Below are 26,049 nucleotides of genomic sequence, written 5' to 3' on the forward strand. Positions count from 1 at the left end.
AATTCTCTTCTTTTAAATGAAGTCATTTATAAAAAACAAATATTCTCAGTTTATGTAATCTGTTTGAAAAGAGAAAGATGTCAGTCGTTCTCATCTCAGCTCATTATGTTTTAATGTGACCCCGCCCACGGAGAGCGTGCGCTATTCAAACGCAAATGATCTGAGGCGATCCATGCAAACCTGTGAACGCCCACATCAGCTCGCGAGTTAAGTATGAGTCAGACAGATGCTGTGCGCTGTTCTGGAGCTACTACAGCTGGCAAAAAGACTGTTTAAAAATGAATCGCGTTTTTGTGAGTGAATGAATGAACAGCTTTTACCAAACTCTATTGCTATACTGAGATGAGTAAAAATCGACTAGAAAAATCGGATAGATTATAAAGTTTTTACTGTAAAATACTGCCACATCAAATAAGCTTATAGGGGCGGTTTCCCGGACAGGGTTTAAATTAAGCCAGGAGTAGGCCTTAATCTAGAATAGTTAATCGTGTCTTAAAAAATGGCTTTCTGTAACACAGATTAAGTACGGATTAGTTACACCTGGACTATGGAGTCCTGAACTAAAATAAACCAGATTAATTTAAAACCAACTGTGCTAATCTGAATTAGCATGATAGAGGTTGCCATGAAACATGGAATGAACCAAGAAAAGCTTAAAATTGCATGGAACTGAGAAGCAAATCCAAGGAAACAATGGAATCAGAAAAAGACTGCAATCAAAAAAATGTTTACTAAACAAGAGAAAATTATTTTAAGCAAGCTAAATAAACTACATACACCAGCTATGGAATAAAAGAAAAGAAATGCTGGAAGTCTGTTTGAAATATATATATATATATATATATATATATATATATATATATATATATACACACACACACACACACACACACATATATATATATATATATATAGTGTAATGTTTGATATATATACACATATATATATATATATATATATATATACACACACACACACTACCGTTCAAAAGTTTGGGGTCAGTAAGATTTTTTATGTTTTTAAAAGAAGTATCTTTTGCTCACCAAGGCTGCATTTATTTGATTCAAAATGCAAACAAAAACAGTAATATTGTGAAATATTATTCCAATTTAAAACAGCTGTTTTCTATGTGAATACACAGTAAAGTGTCATTTATTCCTGATCAAAGCTGAATTTTCAGCATCATTACTCCAGTCTTCAGTGTCACATGATCCTTCAGAAATCAGTCTAATATGATGATTTGATGCTCAAGAAACATTTATGATTATTATCAATGTTGAAAACAGTTATTTACATTTTTATTTCATGATGCTATGATGAATAGAAAGTTCTAAAGAACAGCATTTATCTGAAATCTAAAGCTTTTGTAACATTAAACACAACCGTTCAAAAGTTTGGGGTCAGTAAGAATTTTTATTTTAATTTTGGGGGAAATAAATAAAATAAATCAATACTTTTATTCATCAACGATGAGTTAAACTGATTAAAAGTTACAGTAAAGACATTTATAATGTTAGAAAATATTCTATTTTAAATAAATGCTGTTCTTTTGAACTTTATATTCATCAAAGAAGTTTGAAAAAAATTGTACACAACTGTTTTCAACATTGATCATAATAATGAATGTTTCTTGAGCATCAAATCATCATATTAGACTGATTTCTGAAGGATCATGTGACACTGAAGACTGGAATAATGATGCTGAAAATTCAGCTTTGATCACAGGAATAAATTACACTTTACTGTATATTCACATAGAAAACAGTCATTTTAAATTGGAATAATATTTCACAATATTACTGTTTTTGTTTGTATTTGTATCAAATAAATGCAGCCTTGGTGAGCAAAAGATACTTCTTTTAAAAACATTAAAAATCTTACTGACCCCAAACTTTTGAACGGTATATATATATATAATATATATATATATATAATATATATATATATATATATGTATGTATGTATGTATGTATGCATGCATGTCTCTGTGTGTGTGTGTGTGTGTGTGTATCCAAGTAATACACGTGTCCACTTTGAAACACAATGTTAATCTGAAGTTAAACCTGCCTCCTGATAGGTTTAATTTAAGCCTCAATTTAGTCCCGGAGTAACTCTAGTCTTCCTCCAGGAAATCAGCTTATTAAACTCTGGACTAAACTAAATCTAGGACTATTTAAAGCCTTGACCGAGAAAGCAGATTTCTGTTAATCTGGTTTAAAGGGCAATTTTAGTCTAGGATTAGGCTTAATCTCTGTTCGGGAAACCGCCCCATAATGTTGCCCATTTCTGCTCATATGTTATATATGTTATATATATATATAAAATAAAGTCATCAACTAAGATGTTATTATAGTGTTTGTTCCAATGTAGGCTATATTCAAACTAATGAATCCTTAACTTTGAAATACGTATGATAAACTGTATACTTTAGTTTTTACAAAGAAAGATTACACTGGAGATATTGTAAAAATTTTAATTGTTGTTGTAATTGTAACCTTTTTAATAAAATACCAAAAAATATATATATATATATATATATATATATACAAGGATATATATATATATTGTCCTTGCATTCTTTCTTGTGGCTCAGTGACACACCTGAATGAAAGGCTCATTATGCGGCTCATTATGCGGGTCGTTGTCTTCTCAGGTGTGAATCACACCCCCACGCATATTGCCTTTCCAAACAAAACGTGTCTTACAAAATTTAAATCAATGTATTGTTTTATGTGAATGATTAGGGAGGATGATTTTCATATAATTTTGAAGCAAAAACTCTAAGCGACACCACCCATTAGCCAAAAGTCTTGTGGACACATATTTAGTATGTTTTGTGGCCTTATTTCAGAAACTTTCATTTTTAGTTTTTTCAATAACCATGCATAAACATTATTCTCTCAAAAATACAAACATGTACATACATGTTGATCACATATTATGGTAGCCCTGTTTTTGCTAAACAGAGTGTAATTACACCTTTGCCATTAATATGTTTATAAGCAACTGAAAAAAGCACAAATGTCCGGGCATGTCAAAACCTCTCAAGGACCCCCAAAACACCTTAGACCCCAGAGGGTTAAGGCCAGACAAGTAGTTTGTTGAGGGTTGATTTGTAGGTAAGGACTACACACTTGCGCACATTTATTCAAACGCGCATACCTATAGACCAGTGGTCTACACAGTTTTTTTCATGAGAGCTGCACTGACAATACACTGAAAAAACTGCATATGGATTGTCATTAGTTTAAATAACTTTTTATGCTTGATCTGACACAATAAATTCACTTTTCTGGCTTGTCGTTGGTCTAATGTAATTGAGTTTAGTTGTTTTGAAGTAAAAAATATTTTTGGTTGTAATTTAAACTAATTGCTTTAAATCAAATTACAATTTTACGTCCACGTCCAAACCACGTGACTACTGACGTCATCAAGCTTGGGGCGAGAATTTTCTGTTCAGCTGCAATCTTATTTTGCTGTATGAAGACCACGTTGCGGATACGCAATTTCCACAGTATTGGTGAGTAAGTTAATCCTAAAAATAAGTTTTCATTAAGTTTTATCGCCGTTGATATACATTTGTATAATATTAAAGTAGAATCCAATGCATTCATGCATGTGTTTTGTTGAATATCTGTTTTATTTTGGTCAGAGTCATCTGATATTTCAAGTGTAGCTATAGGCCTAGTAACGATGGATAGCCATTAATAAATACTTAAGTAATAGATAATTTGTGGACTTTTAATTATATTATTTATTTGGGTTTTTCCTGCATCGAGAATTACAAGGCGACCGCCTCCGTCAAATGTCGTGCCCGATCCGGCTGTCATCAAAACTCAGACAGGCTCAGATTAGGCCTGTCGCGATAATTAAATAATCAGAAATATAGATCTGTGTTATTCAATCCTTCACAAATTCTAATATAATGATTTAAGTGGTGTAAAGCCATTTCATATCTTGTTGTGAGGGACAGAAGAAATTTTACATCATTAAATAAAGTTTACGCAAACTCGTCTTCCCTCCGCTGCAGCTGTCAATCATTCTCCATTCAGTATTCAAACAGCACGTCGCGGTAAAACTCCTCGTCTACCAAATGTAATAATCGTGACAGCCCAAGCTCAGATACCCATTTTCCAAGCAGGATTTTACCACCTTCAACTCATTTTGAGCCAGGAAAAACTCTAAAATAGTATATAATTGTTACTATCGGTAGAGACTGTATATAATACATTGCGTGTATATCTGCATTTCGTTCATTGAGTGGATTGCATAAAGTTTCTGACATTTGATTGATGTAGAAACACTACACAGCTACAAAAATAAAGTAGCAAGAGTGGTTAATACTTTAAAATTAGTCAAGCAACAGTTTAGTTGGTGTGATGATTATGCTTAAAATCAAATGACAAGTTTGCGTTGTATTTAAGCCACGTGACCACGGACGACATCGGTTTGGCTTGTGAAAATTCTTATCGACCTTCATCTTCTTTTGCTGCAGGATAACCTCATAGTGGACACAAAATTACATATGGTGAGTAATCTTACAAATTATGTTAAGTTTGTTTCTACCATACATTTATAATCACATAAGGATCAGTTAACTGATTAATGCAAGTGTTGTATCAAATAATTCAAAGTTTGTATTCAAAGTGGACATCAGAGAATTTACACTTTATCAATATATGATTGTACAGCACTGAATTGAGTTTCTTTTAGTGTCATATGGTGTTTGAATGGTCATAGAAATTTTATTTTAATTGAAAATGTCTACCTTGCCAAGTATTCACTTTAACGCATTTGGTTGTGTCTTAAACATTTGCCAAAATGTTTTGTCTTTGTTGATATGTGTGTTAATTCTTAAAGTGACAGTAGCCTCATATATACATATATACTGTATAACCTTAAAAGAATAAATATATGGTAAATACTAGTGATCGACCGATATTTGCGGGTTTTACGTGTATCGGCATCGGCCGATACGCGGCTGCTGTGTTCGCCGATAGTTTTTTCCTGGCATTATTTACAGACAGGCGTCAGTACGGGCAGCTCTGTGTTGCTGGAGACGCTGCAGTGTGCAGCCCATGCACTGCCCCTCCCACACTAGCAGAGTGCTGGAAGCCTCTTCAAGACAAGTTTTAAACTTTCAAAGCATCTTTTAACTGTTTGACTTAGCTGAAATATTGCCATACACTTTGAAAGTGGAAACACGTTGCTCTATATGTGCGTGCAAGCTAAGCAAGTTTGTGGGTCCAAATGGAAAACGCGAATGCCGAATGCCTCATCTATAAAACTGCTTGTCACTGTATTTAGGGAGCTGCAAATAGTAAAGTTTGAGGCTATCCATATGCATACGGCAGCTGTTACGAACACTGGTCATAGGATTAAATAATGCCGACGTTGTTCCGTGATTCCGTGATATTTGTGGGAGTTTTATTCAGCGACCACCTGGCTGAGGTTTGGACGTGTGCTCATAAAAGTTGCGACACGCATGCGATGCAGCGCGCTCGTTTATCCAGGCGTTCCTATGCCGTGGTGAGATGAAAACATCTAAACTTTTCAGAATGCCGCAAGCGCACGCAGGTCATGTGACAAAAAACAACTGACCTTTCCATGACAACATCGAAAGCTCAGCCGAACAGCTGATCATAGCTGGACAGGGCGGGGTTTTATTTCTCATCTCCATAAATATATGTAGTCGTAAAGGGCTAGAAATAAATTAATCCTTACTTCCTCGTCATCATGGAGAGGGCAGTTCATGGTTGCATAGCAACGACAGACGCCACGGGAGCGCAAGCTTGTAGAAAGGAGAAAGCGGCGCGGCCGTGCTTTCCACACGTTTTTAGACGCGATATGTGAACAGTCCCTAATACATAATAAACTGAGAATCTATTTGGTTTAAAATCCAAATGAGCCATTTTCTTAGAAAAGCCATTTGCTCTACAAGAGATTAAGTTAAGTGCACTAAAATTTAGGCCTAAGCATTAAATGACTAGGTTGTAAATAGTTGGTTACTTTTAAAATTAAGTATAGTACAGTTTGCACTTTATTATGCTGCTTGCTTGTTGCTACTGTGTGCAATAGTGTAATTATTTTATTTATGCTTAAATATTTATTTTCAGTATTTTCAGCACTGAACTTTTTTTATTTTTTTTACTTGTTCTACCTCACGTTTTTAATATTTGTCAAATATTGTTTTTTTAATTTCAATAAATGTTCCTTTTTTAAATTGAGACTTGTAACATTTGTCATTTTTATGATGTAAATTGAGTGAGCAAAAGCAGTATCGGCTCCAAATATCGGCCCAAGAAAATCGGCAGCCCGTATCGGTCATCGGCTAAGGCTGATGAAAAAAAATCATTATCGGCATCGGCACTAAAAAATCCATATCGGTCGATCCCTAGTAAATACTTGATTGATCAATTACGTTGTTGACATTTTAACACACTGCAGTAGGTTCCGATTACATCATAAAAGTTTAAACATGCATGCACGCAATGACCTATTACATAATACGTTACACAAAATACATTATTTTATGAAATCTGTATGACATGAGATCTTTGCAGCTTTGAAAATAATTATTGTTAAACGTTCAAATTGCACCAATTTATTAATTAATGTATTATTTATAAATATCTAAACTTGCAAAATATTTGGCTCTTAGGTGCAAAAGCATATCCATGCATTTTAATTTTCTTTATGAAAGTTGGTGATTGCTGTGTTTGTCTTTTTTTAAGATACAGATGTTGAAAGACAACAGTTTGGAGTCATTGTAGTCCAGTCAGAAGATAACGGTAAGTAATTGGTCTCTTTTTGGTAAGAGCAGTTGAATTTATGAATTAGCTCTCTGAGTAAGAATTGTTTCTTTTTTTGCCTGTGTGTCTTTCAGATTGGCCAGAAAGATGAAGCACAGAGAGAACTTGGACAGGCCACCATGGCCATTTTTGTGCTCTGTGAAAGTGATGGTCTAAGCACTCCCCTGGACATCAGCATCGTCATTGATGGTATTGAGGTTTTACATGAGTTGTCCTCAGTTGCATCTGCTTGTGCCATGATGTTTGGAATCACGTACTGAGAACTTGAGGTATCCAGAAGTACTTAAATATACCTTTGAGGCCTTTCAAAAAATCGTCATGGACATAGCGAAGATGCGAATGGATTTTAAAGGGTTAGGTCATCCAAAAATGAAAATTCTGTCAGTACTTACTCACCCTCATGTTGTTCCAACCCCGTAAGATTTTCGTTCATCTTCTTGACGTGTTCACGAGAGCAACACGACGCATGCGCAAGAACTGAGAAGATGCCGCAGATGGGTCTCGATGTAGTGTTTAAAATGGTTCTAAAGTGTGCATTTACTGGATGTCCGAATCGTGAGAAACCAACGAGAAAACGTTTAAGTGCCTTGCCAATGCCGCTAAATGAATGGCTTACCTTTCACCCTTTCCCATCAAATGATCGTGAGCATCATCTTCTCAGTTCTCGCGCATGTGTCGTGGCGCTCTCGTGAACTCACTCAGACCCAAACTGAAGAAAAGGAATTGTTGAATAAAGTCGTAATTTTTGTTTGTTTTTTGTGCACAAAAAATATTCTCGTCGCTTGATAAACTTAAGGTTGAGCCACATAGTCACTTGGACTATTTTAACAATGACTTTACTAACTTGTCTTGGCCGGCAGAATGAAATTACCTAGCAACCTATGAAGGAGTGAGACAGCTCTCAGATTTCATCAAAAATATTTTAATTTGGTGAACTAACCCTTTAAATGTTCCTGCATGTCATGTCTTTTAAGGAGCTTTCAATGTTGATTTGTTTCAATGTTTTTTTTTATTTTTTTATTAATTGATTTTACACTGGATGATTTATCAACACCATATTAAGGGCTTTTCAATGTTTTCTGTTACATTCCTAAATTTAATGCAAGATAATCTGAAATGTCCGAGTGACAATTTTACTGTAGCAAATGGAATTGATGTATACATTTATTGATGGATGTTTTTTTTTTTTTTTGTACACAATGACATTGTTGACGGTTTTATTATTGAATGTATTTTTTTTTATTAAGTCATGCACTAAAACGGTTTCAGTATTGACTTTTGTAAATCAAATCTTCCTCAAATGTTTTTAGAACAAGTGGAAATTCTGGTTTCTGTGAGTTTGTTGGAAGATTACACTAAATAAACAGTTAAATGTTTGATTCCAGAGTGTAAAAGGCTTATTTTTTCAGACAAAAATTCGGTGATATTTCATGTTTGTAATTTTGTTTTGTATTTATTTTGATATTTAATATATCAAAGTTAAAAAAAATTAAGTTAATCCAAATAATAATTTATAATGTAATGCTAATTAAACAAATCTCTTTGATTGAAAGAGTATTTTTACTTTCAATTGACTATAGATATGTGATTTGTGTAAAAAAAAAAAGTTTTATTTGAGCTAAAGTAAACCGATTACGTGTAACAAGCTGACGTAATTTTTTTACTTTGATCCAACGACTAATTTTTTTCAGTGTACAAAGTCAGTAGGAGAGCCATTTTAACGCAAAGTATAAAAAGTTACATCCAGTCATAAATACCATGTCTGCTTATCAATCTGTCACCCCTGAACAGTCAATATGCAATGTAATAAATACAAAAGGGTGAGGAAAAAAACAGTCTTTATGATTTACCAGTCAGATTTGTAACTGAGACAAGATGATTTCCCTTAATGAAAAAAAAAAAGTGACTGCATGATCATATCACCATATTTTTTACCGCCATGCGAGCCACAAATTAAAGCTTGGCGAGCCACATGAGGCTCGCGAGCCGCGCAGTGAGTAACACTGCTATAGACTGAACTCGTAATACGCATGTACATGCCATCAGCGTTCTCACAGGTTCGCGTTTTTAAAGTTTGCGTAGAGAGAACTTAAGAGTTTTCTGTTAAAACTGTGTCGTGTTAGCGGCTCCTAAGTTAATAACTAATGATCATTGCGACGGAAGTGAATCAATCAAAACTAACTTTAGCTGGACAATAACTTTATAAAGACAATAAAGCCAAAACAATCTTTGTTACTTTAATTTCCTATTATCACTGTAAACCTACTTTGGAACAATCTACGTTGTTAAAAGCGCTATAAAAAATGAAGATGACTTGACTGCTTGGAAACTTCTGGGCTTGAAGCTTTATTTTTCGTTAATTTAGCCACTGTTTCAAATAAATACCTAGGTTTTTTTCTTTTTCTATCTTCTAATAGGGTTGAAAAATAAGCAGATCTAGCAGCTTTTAAGGTCTCTGCCTGCAATCATGCTCTCTTTCCATGAAATGCGAAATACCTCTAGGTTTGTTTTCTTCCATTTGCGCTCCATTTTTCTGGCTGCTCTCTTAACCTGTTAAGCTGCAACCCCACTTTTGAAAAATCCCCAGAAATGGCATACCCAAACTGAAACAGATACAGTTCATGAACCCTTTGTACTAAAAGCACAAGTATGATCTCATTTGAAAGCTGACAGCTGGCAGTTTATTGTAAATGTAGAATTAATTATTGTCATAATGAAAAAAATAGTTATAAATAGCTTCAAAGTTTTGTAAAGTTATTAGAAACTTATTTTTATGAAACATCTTCATGAAAATAAAATTGAAGTTGGCACTGTATCAATCTAGAAATGCACTGCAGCTAAAGCCACATGTCTGACCATGTTATATTTAAAATCTAAAGATGATAAGTCTAAAACTCTGTATTTAGTTAAATGTTTTTCAAGATCATGTCATATGACTTTATTTTGATTAGACTCTAAAATGCAACTGAATTCTAATCTTCATCTTCTAAGCATCCATTCAGTCAGTCTATTGTCTCTATTGTTTTGTGGTGCAAACGAGCCCCATTCAGAGTCTGTCTCTCCTGCACACATTCACACTTCTCCAGCCTGGTTATGGCTCTATAATATGATATTATATATGCATTTCTTTTGTCTGCATTACAGTTACTAACGACTGGCTATTCACAGGCTATTCATAGGGTTTCAATCCCTAATTTCTTTTATCAAAGTTCTCACTTCACATTTGAAACTGTATCAAATGCCCTTCTTGAATAAAGAAACATTTCAGTAAGCATTCTTATTGAGAAAAAAAATCATAAAAGAATAACTGCTAGGTGGCAGGTGCACCTAGGGCTAGCTAGCATGTTAGCTTAGCACACCATCAATACAGGACAATATATGAGATTAAAACCATGTTTGTGCTCCAAACTTACTTTATAACGCGAGTCGAGTGTTTTAAATAATCTTCTGTGATCTAATTTGGCTTCAGATAAAAAAAATCAGACAGAAAATATATTATTTTATAGTATTCTGCATGGTGATAAAGTCTATATCGATTAGCATTACATTATAAATATAATCTATTATTATGAAAATACCTGACATGGCTCGAAGAACACAGGTAAATCAAATATCATTGCAATCATGTTTATTGTCTTCAAAACGTCTTTATCTGCATGTTACAGCGATCTCTGTTAGCTGTGTATAGCTGTGTCCCAATGTGAAGGCTGCATCCTTCGAAGGACTGAAGACTTCAAGGATGCAGCCTATGCGTCATTCGAAGGACGCACCATGTAGCCGTCATAGGATTTCCTAATTGCGCAACCAGGTGTTTCTGATCACTGCTCCTCAACGGTGCGAGAGGACAGCTGCCATCCTGATAATTCATTTGATATAGCCTAATTGAGTTAACAGCTATGGAGGCAGAATTGGCTATTGTCATTTTTATGTTTTATATTTTACTGGAGGACATGTTGAGCATGTTTCAGCCCCGGCGCTGCCGGATCATGTATTTTCGGTTTAGCCTGGTTTGAATATAAAACCCAATTGAATATAAAAAAGTCCAGTATTTCTCGCGCTAGTCATCGGCAGCTGTCACAGTTGCCAGGCGACAAGAACAATCCTCCTCCGAGTGCTTCAGATGCGCCCTTTGATATGGGACGCAGCTGTTGTTAGCAACAATTTGTTAATATTGTGACAATAGACCTACATTTTGTTACTTTAATTTTCGGAACTGCATATTTCGTTAAATATTCACGTACAAATGTGAAGTAACCTACTGAAGTACCTTTTTTTCCCTCACATATGATTTTACATTAAACTACACAAAAATATATAATGTAACAACCTTGAAAATTTTCAGAAGTAAAATGCAGTAGTAGCATAATATAAATACAAAACTATAATAAAAACCCTGACAAGGAGTTTTTTCCCCTGCAGAACACATACCTCTAGTTTTACTCTTGATACTAAAAACTTATTAAAAGTACTTTTTTCAGAAATTACTCTTTTTGAAAAAGTAAAAAAAAACTCAGTGACATGGCAGCCATCAATTGAGTCAGCCCTGCAAACCTGTTGGTAGACAACTTAGTGGATAGTGGAAATATGCACTCAAACACTCTGGAGACCATCCCAGATGATGTCCCACCAGCAGAGAGGCCTTACCAGGGGCAGCCCATCCCAGTTCAGCAGCACACCAGGGTCTCCCTGCTCAGCTCAGTAAAAGTCTACATCATTTTTTTCTTATTTTATGTACTGTAAATGTTTGTTGATTTTGATATGTTTAACGTATGTTGTTAATAGTTGGAAAAAGTACTTTAATATAGCCCGTGGAACAAATGATTTTCATTTACCAATTTTATTAAAAAAAAATAAAAAAAAGGTATACGAGTTTGTTTCAGGTAGAAATTATGACATGTCCAGAACAATTCATTCTCTTTTATTTACACATTTAAAGTTGCATAAAAATAATGTACAGATTTTTTCTTTCCTTTAAAAAAATAAAAGTTAAAAAAGTTAAACAAGAATATGTAGAAAAAATATATATTTTTCAATCGTTCTCTCAAGAAGAGAAAACAGCCTGTCCATCCTCTCCCTACTCTCCTCCTGTGCTCTCCTCACCTCTGCCTTCGTGCTGGTGCTGCTGCTGGCTCCTCCTCACCGTGGGCACCCACTGCTGAACTCGGCCCTGAGGACAAACCAGGGCCAAGTTTCAGCAGTGGGTTTCCCACTCACACCCTCACCTGTCCCAGGACACTTGCAATCCTAAGGGCAGAGCAAATGAACCATGGCTTGTTAAAACAACAGCACAATACAATACTTTTTTTTTTTTTTTTGAATTGCTTTAAAAAACTTAACACATGGGTGCAATCTTAAGTGCATTGTTAACACTGCAAAATATGACACATCAAGACAAGCATACAAAATACTTAAGAAATCATATTTCTATATACTCAAATTTGGTTAAAACCCACATAGCTTTCATGACAGCACTACAAAAACACATAAAAGTGAAACCCCATTCCCTTATCAACTGCTTTTCTTATTGTTGTGGGCTTTATAGGGTGAGTGATATTTCTTATAATACACAAGTGAGATAGACTAGTGCAAATATTACAAATAGGTCGTTAAACTAATATTAGCACAAGTTTTGCCTCAAACTACCTGACAAATGAAGCCACGCAATGGTGACGAAGGAGTTAAGATTAAGTTTATAATAAACTTTAACTCTGGTTTCGCTAGCTATTTGAGTAAATGAAAACATAATACTTACATTTACATGCGAATTTTCTGTCCACCACCGATCTCTAGTCTCGGCCGCCTTTAAAAATAAATAAATAAATGCTGTCGTCAACGGCGCGCAATGACTTATGGGGTAGAATAGGCCGCTAAGTGTCCATTTATGTATCCTTCCTTTCACGAGGAAACGAAGGGCGCATTTGGCGTCGCTTTTGAATCAGGGTAGCCTTCGTCGCGTCGCGATGACGCAACCGGCCTTCGAATACGGCCTTCGGAGGATGCAGAACTGAATTGGGACCATAGACAGTATAAGAAGTGGACAGAGCCATCTCATTGGAACTCAATTGAGACAAGTGAAGCCCATTTTTAGCGTTTTTTTTTTTTTTAGCACTTCCGTTCCTGACGCGCAGACTCAAACCGACTCAAACTAAGCTTGATGACGTGAGCAACCTGTCTGACAGATGTAAATCTTCTAGTAGCTGTGCGTGCAAACTGCCAACGTTAATCTTGCAGAGACGGCGAGCTTGAGCAAAGAGTTCTTTGGCATGAGTAAGCAGGAGTAAGTATTCTGATTAATTATTTTGTATAGTATTTATTTTAAAATGTAACGCCAGGGCTTCTCCCTTGACGTCCCCCCGATTGCCTGCGAGCTTCTCCTGCTGTCTGTACGGTAATTTCTCTACTGTGCGACAGAGAGTCGAGTGGTTATGACGCAATCGTTAGCCTATTTTTACAAAAACTGTTTCTATGGGGCCATAATGTAACATAGAAGGTAATGGAGCCCTTTATACATTGTCGTGTTTCTTTAGAAATAAATAATGGACAAATGGAGTCTTTAAACGCCTCAGATGTAAAGTTATTCGCTGTCAAAGTGACGCCAAAATGAGTCAATGGAATGCTAACGCAAGTGAAGTTCTGCTACAAGATGGCGGCAGGCGGCTGGCTTCAACTTCCGGTCGATGGATTACCCGCCTGATTGGGACAGCCTTCATCGCGCCGCGGTGACGCAATCGGCCTTCAAATGCGACCTTCCAAGGATGCAGCCTTTGAATTGGGACGTCCTTCGTCGCGCCGCTGTGACGCAATCAGCCTTCCTGGAATGTCACATGATTATGGCTCTTCTTCATGTGTTCCATATATGGACTATTATTGTGCATAGGGCGCCCTCAGGCTGCTGGTATGGATTGAAAACAGTACATCAGAGTATCAAGCGCTCATAATGATTACGTCGATGCATTTGGGGATAAATTCAATAAATATTATTCCTGTCTATAGAAATCTGATGTAAACCTATGAGAATCTATCAATATTTCTCCAAATCTGCACATTTTTGAGTTAAAAGGCCTGAGGGTCGTTGTTTTGTCAAGCGCTGTCATGACGACAGCACAGGAGGTTTTTTTTCTGAATGGGAGCGGCTGACGCTCATAATTCATATTAAAGGTATCTACTCATTTTTTCATTTCATAACTCCTGACACAAATGAAGAAATAACTGTCACTATAAGTTTCTCAGAATACAATTGTGGTCAAATACTGAAACTTGAGTCTTATATCTTTTTAATGATGTATATATAGTTTGTCAAGGTATAACATTAAATCTGATAGTAACTTTGAACTAAATAAAAAGAAAAAATAAACGCTTCAGTGCGTCCGCGCACTGGTGAAGTTTGGCGTATAAAAATTTGGGTAAATGCGTAAGCTAGATTTATGCCTATTTTTTCACATCTTCATGGACACAACAATGATTTCCCTCGTGTGTTACTATTTTTCCTTGTAATAATGTATGGTTTTCTAAAAGCTAGTGTAAATGATAAATCACATTTGAGATTTGTACTGGCTACTGTATACAGGCCACCAGGACACCATACAGACTTTATCAAAGAATTTGCTGACTTTTATCAGAGTTAGTACTAGCTTCAGATAAAGTCCTAATTGTTGGTGATTTTAATATACATTTAGATAATGAAAAAGATGCATTGGGATTGGCATTTAAAGACATCCTTAACTCTACTGGAGTTAGACAACACGTGTCAGGACCTACTCATTCTCGTAATCATATTCTAGATCTAATATTATCACATGGAATCAATGTTGATGCCATTGAAATTCTGCAGTAGAGCAATGACATCTCAGATCATTTCCTAGTCTCATGTAAACTTCATTTAGCCAAGGCTGCAAAGCCGACTCTGTGTTACAAATATATTAGACCTATCACTTCTGCCACTAAAGATTGCTTTATTAATAATCTTCCTGATCAGTTTCATCATCTCAGCATCCCAGATAGCTTAGAAGAACTCTTAACTCTATTGCGACAGAAACGTTTAACTCTCTCTTTTCCAGCACTTTAGACACAGTTGCTCCTTTGCATTTAAAGAAGATTAAAGAAAATAGTCCAACGCCATGGTACAACGAGCACACTCAGGCCCTTAACATTCATTTTAGTGATCTCCGACTGGCGGAGTCGAACATCATTAGTGCCGACGTGAATAATAAACTTAGAGAATTTACGATTATCATTAGCCAGCACTTTTTCAAATTTGCTTTGATGTCAAGCGCTCTGGCTCCCAGCAAACAAGTGACTATGGTGGCTGGTGTCTCTATTTTCATGTTCCGTGTAATAGAATCACCAATAACTAGGGCACATTCAACAGGATTCAGGACAAAACAGAAAGACATACGAAGCCTACAGACGCAAACCAACTCAACAGCAGAAGCAGCAACAAGGCAGACCAATGGACCCCTCTGGAACATTAATGATGTCACAAGAAAAGGAAGGCATATTCAAGTATCTGTGAATCGCATATCAGTAGCCAGATTAGAAGACTTGTGGCAACAGCAATTCAAGCAGGATTTTCCTAAACCAGAAAAGGATTATCAACTGGAAATGTCCAAGGAAGACCACCAATTTATGAAAATGATGTCTAAAGGACATTGCACACTGAGTCCGAAATTCGCATCCGAAATTTTCGCACGTAAAAAAAAAAAAAAAAAAAAATCGACCTCACGTTATGTCAATCATGCTTGCACACTGTCTACGAAACTTTCGTCCGTAAAAAAAAAATTCGGATTGGGTTCGATTTTCTGCGTTTTTCGCATCCACAGCCAGTGTTTTGTGAGGTTTTTTGAAAATTCAGAGCCACCGTACAAGCGAACGACAAAATCCAGAATGACGTCTGACAAGTTGATACACTTCGTCTCGCAGCACAAGTACTGTATGAAAAACAAAATGCGGATTACAAAGACACTGAATAAAATATAACCTGTATACAGCTGTTCTGTCTGCCCATGCGCTTCTGCCGGCCGCGTGTGTGTGTGTGTGTGTGTGTGTGTCCGTCCATAGACATACTGCCAGTTTCTGTTCAGGATCGATTGGTTCACGGAAATTGGTGGTCTTCTTTTTAATATGTGGCTCCAGTATCGCTAGCAAAGCATCAAACTGTTCCACTGACATTCTGAGGTAAATTTTGAATCGTTTGGGATAATTTCGCAACTCCTTGATAAGGAGGTGAAACTCTCCTTCCTCTCGGCGCAATCTCAGGATTGGATGGACCCAATATTTCCTCTTTCTTTTTCTCTTTTTAAGAAGAAAGAGGGCAACAAATTCATCCTCACTGCTTGACGAATCCATTTAGTATTTTTTGCGTTTTTTTCCGCAAAGGTTTAATAAATACGCATCGGACTTAGTGTGCAAGGTTTCTGTGCGTGACAAATTTTACTGCTGACGAACACGAAAAAACGCATACGAAAATTTCGGACTCAGTGTGCAATGGCCTTTAGTCAGCTAAACTTGTAGATGGTCATTACAGCTTGTGCCTGCCTTTGAAGAACAAGGCTATTCAGATGACAAATAATCGAGTGGTGGCTGAACAACAGGCTCTGAATTTGAAAAGAGAGTTCCACACAGAGTATACGTCTTTAATGAACAGTCTCATCAGAAATGACTATGCTGTTAAGCTGACAGAAGACAATCACAAGCAAACATATGACAACATATGGTACATACCTCATCATGGCGTGTACCATCCCATCAAACAAAAACTGAGAGTTGTTTTCGATTGTGGGGCATCTTTTCAAGGGATGACGTTGAACCAACAACTTTTACAAGGCCCTAACCTCACAAGTAATCTTGTCGGTGTCATTACAAGATTCAGACAGGAAAGTATCGCTTTTATGGCAGATGTGGAAGCTATGTTCCACCAGGGTCGCATCCATGAAGTGGATTCAAATCTAAGGTTCTTGTGGTGGCCTCACAGAGATCATAATGGAGACTTGGTGGAACAGAAAATGGTTGTTCACTTGTTTGGCGCTACTTCTTCACCCAGGTGCACCTGCTTTGCTTTGAGGAAGTGTGCTGAAGATCATAGTACATTATTCAAAGCTGACATTGTTGATGCTGTTCTTCGAAATTTTTATGTAGATGACTGTTTAAAGTCCACAACCACTGAGACACAAGCCATAGAGCTGTATCAAGCCAGAAGGGGACAAGTGAAAGTTCTCAGGTCAGACAATGGGACCAATTTTGTAGGTACTGAGCGTGAGTTAAGGCAATCCATTGAAAAATGGAACAACCAAAAGATTCGGACCATCTCAGTCAGAAAGGAATTAAGTGGGTTTTCAATCCTCCCACTAGATCTCACCATGGCGGGGCATGGGAGAGTTTGATATGCGCAACAAGAAAGATCCTTAATGCTACAATCAGAGAACAAGTTCTTGATGAGGAATGCCTTCAAACTGTTTTCTGTGAAGCAGAGGCTATAATCAACAGTCATCCAATCACAACAGCATCAAGTGATGTAAATTATTTGGAAGCTTTAACTCCGAACCACTTGTTGTTACTCAAGTCAAAGCCATCGTTGCCTCCAGGAATGTTTGACAAAGATGACCTGTATTCTCAATGCAGATGGAAACAGGTTCAGTACGTTTCTGATCTGTTCTGGAAAAGTTGGTGTCGGGAATACTTGCCGCAGTTTCAACAGAGACAAAAGTGGAATAACACAACAAGAAACTTCTCTGTTGGAGATATTGTTCTGGTAGTTGATGACTCCGCCCCAAGGAATTCATGGGTATTAGCAAGGGTTATTAAAAGCATTTCTGATAAGAAGGGTCTCGTCCAACAAGTCCGCATTTAGAACAAAAACCTAACATTTTGGAAAGACCCATAACAAAACTTTGCCTGTTTTATAGTATAGTATAGTGAAGGCAATACGTCTATAAGAACCCAAATTAGTGTTACTTTGGACTTTAAAAATTTACTAAGAATATTAAAGTAATACGGCTTCTGTTTAAATTTAAGTCAATGTTTCAAAGAGTTTGAGAACAATTAGAGGCCGGTAATATAGGACCTGCTTATGTTCAGTGACAATTATTGCATATTATGTGGTGCATTTTAGTATTTGAATATTTGTGTTTTGATTGTAAACTTTCTTTATTTGTGTGTACTATTTAGATAAATATTCTCTATATTTACATTGATATATGATATATGTTAAAATTGTGCACTGGCCCTTTAAGAATTACAACAAGTGATGCGGTTGTGCATCCTTTATAGGAAACAGAGTGGAGTCGCACAGTTTTCTTTACCACATCCGTGATATTTAGGATATAAGATTATATTTTGTTTCTTTTCTTTTCTTTGTTTGATTTATTAATGAGTCTGGATTAAAGAAAGATTTTTCATGAAGAAAACGGAGTACGTGAATTGTTTTTATTGGACATGGAGAGGGTTGACTGAAATTCTTGCGATGCGCACTCACAAGCATAATATATATATCTAGGCAGGAGTATAATGGCGAACAAAGCATTTTGGATCGTGTGTTCCTCCCTGCCCTCGCTTCATTACGACTGGGGATACATGCGATTTATGTGTTGTTTGTTTGGGAGTGAAGCATGCACGGTCAAGCTCTAGTAGTGATATGGCTAGTGATATGGATGTTGCCAGCAGCCATATCACCCTGTAGCCCAAGACTGGTTGCCCACTGAAGCTAAGCAGGGTTGAGCCTGGTTAGTACCTGGATGGGAGACCTCCTGAGAAAACCAGGTTGCTGCTGGAAAAGGTGTAAGTGAGGCCAGTAGGGGGTTCTCACCCTGTGGTCTGTGTGGGTCCTAATGCCCCAGTATAGTGACGGGGACACTATACTGTCAAAGAGCACCATCCTTTGGATGAGACGTAAAACCGAGGTCCTGACTCTCTGTGGTCATTAAAAATCCCATGGCACTTCTCGTAAAGAGTAGGGGTGTAACCCCAGTGTCCTGGCCACATTCCACCCATTGGCCCTTACCAATCATGGCCTCCTAATAATCCTCATCCACTGAATTGTCTCTATCACGCTCTCTCCTCTCCACCAGTTGTACTGGCTGCCGTCGCATCATCCAAGTGGATGCTGCACACTGGTGGTGTTGAGGAGTGATTCCCTGAAATGATTGTAAAGCGCTTTGGGTGTACAGTAGTACATATGAAAGCGCTATATAAATGCCTCATTCTATTCTATTCTATTATATTCTATTCTATTCTATTCTATTCTATTCTATTCTATTCTAGTAAAAGGTGGCTGACAGTGTTCATTCATAATTCCTGACGTGTAAAATATGCACTATCGAGAGTTTTAGCTCTGCTCATGTTGGCTTTCTTCTCGAGGGAAGAAAGTCAATAAAGATTCTTTGGCTCGGATCTTGCGTTTGCCGAGGCAGCGCAACGTGTAGATAATGGGCCCACAAAATATAGTGTATATATATATACACAGTACCAGTCAAAAGTTTGGAAACACTACTATTTTTAATGCTTTTGAAAGAAGTCTCTTATGCTCATCAAGCCTGCAGTTAAAAAAAAAAAAAAAAAAAAAACAGGAATATTATGAAATATTATTACAATTTAAAATAATGGTTCTCTTTTTTAATATACTTTAAAATGTAATTTATTTTTGTGATGCAAAGCTGAATTTTCATCAGCAAGTACTCCTGTCTTTGGTGTCTTATGATCCTTCAGAAATCATTCTAATATGCTGATTTATGATCAATGTTGGAAACAGTTGTGCTGCTTAATATTTTTTTATAACCTGAGATACTTTTTTCAGGATTATTTGATGAATAAAAAGTTAAAAAGAACTGTATTTATTTAGAATAGAAATCTTTTGTAACAATATACACTACCGTTCAAAAGTTTGGGAACAATAACTTTTTTTTTTTAAAGAAATTAGTACTTTAATTCAACAAGAATGCGTTAAATTGATAAAAGGTGATGGTAACGATTTATATTGTTAGAAATGTTTTTATTTTGAATAAATGCTGTTTTTATGAATAAATGCTGTTAACGTTTTACTCATCAATGAATCCTGAAAAAAGTATTCCAAAAACATATATTAAACAGCACAACTGTTTCCATCATTGATAATAACTGAGTATCAAATTATCATATTAGAATGATTTCTGAAGGATCATAAGACACCAAAGACTGGAGTACTTGCTGATGAAAATTCAGCTTTGCATCACAAAAATAAATTACATTTTAAAGTATATTAAAAAAGAGAACCATTATTTTAAATTGTAATAATATTTCATAATATTGCTGTTTTTTTTTTTTTTTTTTTTAACTGCAGGCTTGATGTGCATAAGAGACTTCTTGCAAAAGCATTAAAAATAGTAGTGTTTCCAAACTTTTGACTGGTACTACTGTATATATATATATATATATGCATGCGCAGGGAACTGAGCACTTTTCCTTTCTCTCTTTCTCTTATGATTGTGTGCAAACTAATTATGTGTGTTTGTACACTATTATTTAGGCTATGGTTCTTTTTGTGTTTGAGATTATAATATGAATATTCAGCCTGTCATTAAGACCATGTATTCTTGTCTGCTTGTTTCTGGCTGCATTTCCTTTTGATTAAATTAAATGTTAAATACTCTTCTGATTTGATGTCTGTATTAATACACTATATTCAGCCTTTCACCTAGACCGTTTCTACTCGTCTGGTTGATGTTTGGCAGCATTTAATTAAAATTTTTTTTTTTTTAAATATGTACTCCTCTGAGCTTTGAGGAGTTATATGTCTGTATTAATATACTATGCAGCCTTTCATTCAGACCGTGTTTAATTGTCTGGTTGATATTTAGCTGCATTTAATTTTTGAGAAAATTAATATGTACTCATCTGATTTTTGAGGGGTTAGATGTCTGTATTTATATAGTATTCAGCCTTTCATCCAGACCGTGTTTACTTGTCTGGTTGATATTTGGCTGCATTTAATTTTTGAGAAAATTAAATATGTACTCATCTGATCTTTGAGAAGTTAGATGTCTGTATTAATATACTATGCAGCCTTTCATCCAGACCGTGTTTACTTGTCTGGTTGATATTTGGCTGCAATTAATTTGAGAAAATGAATTATATACTCATCTAATCTTTGAGAAGTCATTTAATTCTGAGCAAATTAATGGTGAATTCCTGGTGGAAATGGATAACACCTCATTATACGGTGCCCTCAGGGGCTGTTCTGCCAACCCCACAACCCACGTGTGCTTTGGAGCGCAGCGTTCTCCAGCGAGTTCTAGTCTCAGTGTCTGACTTGCAGAAGGAGGGTTTAAGAGGGGTCAGTTTGGTTGTTCCTGCCAGTCATCCGTTTAAGGACACTGGATTGGCTTCTTGAGCTATACTAGAGCCAAGTCTTGAGAGGCTGGTACCTTTAGTAATCTCAGCCGTAGTCGTCTTGGGATAAGACAGATCTGAGGACAATCATTATCTCAAAGAAGGCTTCGACTAAGAAGAAGTCCTGACGGTTGTGGAGCAAGAAGTACAGACTCTTCTGCAAAAGGAGGCTATAGAAAGGGTTCCTCCTCCCAGCAGGGAGTCAGGGTTTTACAGCCGTTACTTCATTGTTCCAAAGAAGGACGGAGGGTTGCGTCCTATTCTATACCTGCGTCAACTAAACCACAGGGTTCAAAAACTCACGTTCAAAATGCTTACACTCAAACAGATTGTGTCACAGATTCAGTCCGAGGACTGGTTTGTTACGATAGATTTGAAGGACGTGTACTTCCATGTAGCCATCCATCCTCATCACAGGAAGTTCATGAGGTTCGCTTTTGGGGGCGAAGTGTACCAATATCGGGTTCTTCCCTTCGGCCTAGGTTTATCTCCCCGCACTTTCACGAAATGCGTGGATGCACTTCTGGTTCCGCTGAGACTCCAGGGCATTTGTGTGTTGAATTATATCGACGACTGGTTGATTTTTAGCTCAATCTGAGCAGATAGCGGTTCGGCATCGAGATGTCGAAAGTTGGGACTGAGGCTCAACGCCAAAAAGAGTGTGCTCCTTCCAGTTCTAAGGACCACTTTTCTAGGTGTGGTTTGGGATTCGACGACGATGCAGGCACGACTATCCCCTGCTTGTATAGCATCGATTCTCTCAGCCGTAAATTGACTCACCAGATCCTCCTTTGGGCCCAAGGGAGTTTGCTCTCTCTAAAGGCAATTTACATCCCTGGGTATTTAAATCAGGGAGCAGACATCCTGTTGAGGCAGGGGCCGAGGCCCAGGGAATGTAGACTCCACCCTGACTCTACCACCAATGAAAAACTTTGGTCAAGCAGAAGTAGACCTGTTCGCATCTTAAGAGATGACACACTGTCCACAGTGGTTCTCACTCTCAGCCTGCTCCTCTGGGGCTGGACGCTATGTTGCAGACGTAGCCGAGGTCACGTCTGTAGGCATTTCTCCCGATCGCTCTGATCCCGGGAGTTCTGTAGAGAGTTCGCCGGGACGGGGCCCGTCTTCTATTAATAGCCCCGTTTTGGCCGGCCCGGGTATGGTTCTCAGACCTAGAGTCTCTCATCGACGGCTCTCCTCTGGAGATTGCGCTCAGGGGGGACCTTTTCTCTCAGACGAGCAGGTTGATACTTTACCCTACCCAGAATTGTGGAAACTTTGGGCTTGGCTTCTGAGGGGGGCCCAGCTCATAAGTTCAGGTCTCTCAACCAAGGTTGTTGAGACCATCCTCCAATCCAGATCCATGAGTGCTTTGGCCTGATAGACCTGCAGCAATGCCATGGCATGCAGGGAGGAAGCGGCTTGCCCACAGGCTTTGTAAGCCTTGCCCGTGAGAATGGACAAGAACTTAAAGGCCTTAGAGGGGAGACGAGGATCACCCTTCCAAGAGGTAGCGGTCGCTGGACACAGTTGCATTGCGACAGACTGCTCCACTGGAGGTATAGCCTCGTAACCCTTCAAGGAGGAACTAAGGCGGTTTTTGGCAGAGAAAGGTGCCGTCAACGACCTAGTAACCTCCTCATGCACTTCGGGAAAGAAAGGCACCGGGGCGGTGCACTGAGGACCAGCACGGCCCGCCCCGAAAAACCAATCATCCAACCGAGACAGCCCGTTTCAGCATAGCTGACATTTCTGGATCCGGCTCGGGCAACGCTACTCTCCCAGAAGGAGGTAGCGCAGCCGAGTCATCATCTCCAGAGTCTAGCTCCCCTTCTGATGCAGCGATCGACATCCTGTCCTCAGGAGGAGCCCTGAACGAAATGGCGGGTCGGTCCACTACAGAAGGACCAGCACGTTCCACAGGGAGATCCACCGGCTGCGGTGCGACAGAGGAGTGAGGGGCCCACGGGGACTGGTTAACGGGTGGGGAAGCCCTCACTGTGATCCTCAGATCACCCATCCCACACGGCGCAGAAATTCTCTTCTGGGGTGGGCCAGAAGGGGCGCTAGAACGGGGCATGGGAATGGGGACTCCACCTTCACGGATGAAGGCGAGTCTCGATCTCAGCACCAAGATAGTCATGTTCCCGCAATGAGAACATGAGCCATCCACAAAAGCTGCTTCAGCATGCTGTAAGCCCAAACACGTGATGCATCTATTGTGACCGTCAGCTGGGGACAGGGAACGACCACATCCAGAAACGCACGGGTGGAATGGCATCTTGAAAAAGACGCAGACACACCCGTGATGCAAATCTCGCATGCCAATGTGCATTGGCTTGTTTTTTCAATACTCGAAGATGACAGGCTCCCTAAGCGTGATTCCAATCAGTACGGTACGTCCTGAACGTGACCGAATTGAAAGGGAACAGAACACAACAAGACACACAGACAAAGACAGGAGTGTCTGTGGAGGGCTCTGTCACAAAACCAAGAAACACACTAGACCGGGATGACAGAACCCTGACAAGTAATAGTGCTCAGTTGAAATAACTCAAGTGATAACAAATCCATCGGAAGGAATTACTCTCCAAAATCTTACAACAACTTAAAAAGCTTACAATGACATTAGGTAACTCATTACCTAAATGGTAACTCATTACCAAGGGAGTTACCATGCTTTTCACTTCAGAATATTGATCAAAATAATTTGTAGTCCTATCTAGGATGTAGTAACACTTGAGTCATTACTATCCAATAGTAATAGAGTTATTTTTTTCACTTTACTAGTGGGTGATCTAAAGTAAAGATCATGGTTAAGTAAAGTTACTTTAATAAATTATACATTATGAATTATTCATGTTAATTGAATTCTGTTATGAACCTGTATATAGTAGTCCATAGTAGTCCTTAGTAGTGTTGTCAAAGTACCGGTACTTCTGTACCAAGTCGGTACTGAAAATGTGACGATACCAGCATTTCTGTAGTACCGGGTATATTCGGTACCCACTAATAGGCAGCTGCTTTAAAGGTGCAGTGTGTGATTTTTAGCGGCATCTAGTGGTGAGATTTGCAAATTGCAACCGGTCAATAATTCGCGGCCTTTCCTTGAAATTTCAAACTCGAATGAGAGGCTACGGTGGCCGACGTAGGAAGCCGCGTCTTTTTCTGCTGCTTCTCATTCAAGTTAGTGATGAAACGCGCTCTGTAGCGCTGTCTGTTCGCTGTCGGCTACGGTAGAAACATGACGTCACGATATGTCGACCTTCATAGAAGGGGGTGGCCGCGGTTATGTACATATAAATGACTCATTCTAAGGTAATAAAAACATAACGGTTCATTAAGTAAGGTCTTTATACACCACTGAAAACATAGTTATGGATCTTATATTGCATTTCTGTCAATAGATCCTCAGAAATATCACACATTGCACCTTTAAGTCGCTTCCGTGTTTTTATCTAAGCGCGGGGCTCCAGACTAACTTTTTTACATGGAGCACTGTCTGTAGCCGATATATACCACGATATAATATATATATAGTGTCTGTGTATATTAAACTGCAAAAAGACTATTTAAATATTAACCCTGCATGTTATGCTTGTCTCTGTGTGAATGAATGGCGCAGACGCGCGGTTTCATTTACCTCACACACACACACACTGAAGCACGAGTGACGCTTGCGCTGTTTTCAGTCTCTGCTGCCTCACGATATGATGACATGATGAAATTCATCTCCAGAGCCACTCTGAGAGTCACATCATGAGCATTTTACCGTTTAATTTGAGAAAAAAAACTATCGTCATATCATACACACACAGAAACTCAAAGGTCTTCACGGCAACTCGTCAAAATAAAAGTTCGGTTTAACTTGAAGAAATTGACAGAAATAATTATATTAGGCTACTGGACAGTAGATTTAGCTACGTCTCCGTGGGATTTTTTTTATAAGCAATATTTACGTTTAAACAGCATGTAGCCTTTAATGCTTATATGTATTATTTACATTGTATTGTATTGTAATCGTATTAAAGTAATTGAATTGAATTGAATGTAATATTTTTTTTCAAATAGTTCAATAAAATAGAAAAATAGTTTCAACAGATTTTGCTGTGGTACCGAGAACCGTAAAATTTTAATGGTATCGGTACCGACAACTGGAATTTTGGTACCGTGACATCCCTAGTCCTTAGTAGTCCTCTGTGAGGTATGAAAAAAAACAGTAGTTATTGATTAGTTAATAGTGAACTGCCTCATTAAACTGAGCACTATTACTTACTAATTCATTAATCAGAGTTTCTTGTTAGTTAATAGTAGTTACTAGAGTGTTAATATTGTGTTACTCATTTGTTACTGTGTAGTTATTCATTAGTGATGGAACTATTCTAAAGTGTTACCGTATTTAATTTGGATATGACTATATTTATGTTATAAAATAAAAAAAAATTGTCAAGTTTAGATTTTCTTTTTTTAAATGTTAAACTAATTGTGGCTAAACAAATTGGTAAATAGTCTCAATGTATAAAGCAGGATTCTCCCAAAAGCCTATGTGTTAGAAAGAGTGTGTTATCGAGAGACATAAAAATGAAGGCAATTGGAACCCTAAATATACAGCAATCCACAATTTTGTCAAATATTTTATTACTATTTCTAATTCTATGGTGATAGTTAATGAATTTTGTTTCTTGCAAGAAGATAAAATAATCATTTGTAAATAACTTTAATAAATCAGTCATTATAATGAATCAAATAACAAATCCATAGCAGGAGGACCACTGTAAACACAACACTGTGTAAAATTGGGGATATGTATTGCCTTTTTTGGCCTCTCTGTCATACTAGGAAAATAATTGATTTATTAAGGCGAAAAAACAAAAGACAT

General features: G+C 37.6%; 1 protein-coding gene across 3 annotated transcripts in view; it reads right to left on the reverse strand.

Moving 5' to 3' along the window:
- Positions 1-26,049, reverse strand: part of fkbp10a (FKBP prolyl isomerase 10a) — a 355,663-nt gene that overhangs the window by 304,461 nt on the left and 25,153 nt on the right. The gene's annotated exons all lie outside the window — the stretch shown is intronic.

The sequence above is a fragment of the Rutilus rutilus genome, assembly GCF_951802725.1.
Source record: "Rutilus rutilus genome assembly, chromosome: 11".
Taxonomy (NCBI): Eukaryota; Metazoa; Chordata; class Actinopteri; order Cypriniformes; family Leuciscidae; genus Rutilus; species Rutilus rutilus.